Genomic DNA, 2,136 nt, shown 5'->3' on the forward strand with positions numbered 1-2,136 from the left:
CGGGGCACCTGCAACGAGCCGCGGGGGTCTCAGCTCCGCCCGAGCGGCTGAGCCCCGCTCCCGGCGCCGGGAAGCACCCGGCGGGGCCCCCGCTGCCCCCCAGGCGGTTGTGCCGGGGGCGGCGGGGGCGCCTGCGGTGGGGACACGGGCCTGGGAGCGCCCCCGCCTCCGTCCCGCGGGGCCGAGCTCCCCGTCGGGCTCTCTGCGGCTCCAGGGTCCGGCTCCGCTGCCCGTGCCCACGCGCCAAGACTGGTGCTATGGACGGAGTGGGGGAACCGTGGCACGGCAGGGGCACCAGCGGAAACGTCGTCCCGGCAGGCTGGGCGGAGATGAGCGGCCCCCCAAACCCACAGCCCAGGCTGCAGCCCTGTTGCGGGGTGAGGGGGGGGAAGCTCCTGCCTCAGCCCTTGCCGTGACCCCCGAGGTGGGGGCCCTGCCCTGGCCTTGCGTCCCCCCAGACCCAGCCTGCCTTTCTCTGCCTCCCGCATCCCTGTGTCTCAGCACCGGGAATCCCCTGGRTGTGCTGGGGGAGGAGGCAGGCAGTGGGGAGAGCCCGGGTGCAAATGCTACCATGGGGGGGCACACCTCTGCCCTGAGCCCTGGCCATGCCCCTGYCCCACAGCCCTGCCCCAAATGGCTCCTGGGGAGGGGAAGGGGGCTGGGACCCCTCCAGGCCAGGGGTGCCATGTGGGGGGATCCCCCCACCCCACAGGCCTGTGTCGGGTCTGGCTTTGTCCAGCCTTTAATTGAAAGTGGCTCTGGGGGCTCACGAGAAGAAAGGGCGGTTCGGGGCCGTGACGGGATGAGCGGGGCTAATCCATCCCTCGCGCATGACTGGTCCGGGGAAACCGCAGCCGYGGGGATTAGGCCCGGGCCGGACCCCACCACAAAGGGGCTCCCGGGAACGGCTCATCCCACAGGCAACGTGACCCCTCTCCCCGGCAGCACCCAGCCCCGGGCCTCGCTGGGCGCCCCTGGGGCTGATACACCCCTGGGGCTGGGAACAGCTGGGACAAACCCTCCGTCACTGCCAGAGGTGCCTGCCAACACCTGCCGATGCACCCGCAGCACCCTGTCCACCTGCCTGCATGCCCAGGCCATCCCTCCCTCCATCCTGGCACTCCTCCCATCACCCAGCCAYGTATCTCCCCATGCTGCCTTCTGTGCATCCTTCCAGCTACCCTTCCACCCCACCCTCTGGACCTCCCTCTTACCTTCCATGCATCCCTTCTGCTCTTTCTCCACACTTTTATCCATACAYCCTTCTCTGCCTCCAGCCCTCCATCCATCCATTGCTCTATCTATCCATCCATCCCTCTGTCTCTCCATCCATCCCCTCATGAGGAGCCTGCTGGTCCCACCACAGGGGCTGCCCTCATGGGTGGGCACCCATGAGCCTGTTTGCAGGGAGACTCCAGGGTCCTGTGACCCACGGCAGTGCCAGCCCTGTCCCATCCCTCTCTGTGGGACACAGACCGGGGCAGATGGGAGAAGAGGAATCTGGGGGGAAATGAGCTGGCCCCTATGTACCTGGTGCAGCCCCGGGGGGTCCTGTACAGCCACCCCCCGGCTGTCCTGGGGCTGTCCCAGCCCCTGCTTCTCCATGTGCCCTGGGCTACCCCGGGCTCTCCCTGCTCTTGCTCCCTGGGCTATCCCGGTCTCTCTCAGCTCCTGTGCCCTGGGCTACCCCGGGCTATCCTGGCCGGAGCTGTCCATGCATCCTGGGCTCTCCCAGGCTCTCCCGGCCCCGCTCCGCCCGCACGGACCGGAGCGGGAGTGCGCGCCGGGGCCGGGGCCGGGGCCAGGGCGGGCAGCCGCAGCCGGGCCCCCCCGGCCGCCGGTGGGGCCGGGCCGCGGCGGGCCCGGGCCGCAGCCACCTGCCAGGCTAATCCGGGCCGTGACGGACAGGCCCGGCGCCGCCGCTCCGGCCGCCCCGTTAAGAGGTGCCGCGGCCCCGCCGCTCCCCATTGTTAGGGCGAGGACGCGGGCTGGCCCCGCACGGCGGGACCGGCCCATGGGGACCCTCCGCGCCGCCCCTATAAGAGGGAAGGGGCTGGAAGATGCTCCCGGGTGCTGAGCGCTGCGCACCCGCCTCGCCTCGCCTCGCCGCCTCCCCGGGGAGCCGCCGCGCCCCGG

Source organism: Rhea americana, unplaced genomic scaffold (assembly GCF_003343005.1).
Source record: "Rhea americana isolate MKP2758 unplaced genomic scaffold, rheAme1 scaffold_695, whole genome shotgun sequence".
In the NCBI taxonomy this organism is placed as follows: domain Eukaryota; kingdom Metazoa; phylum Chordata; class Aves; order Rheiformes; family Rheidae; genus Rhea; species Rhea americana.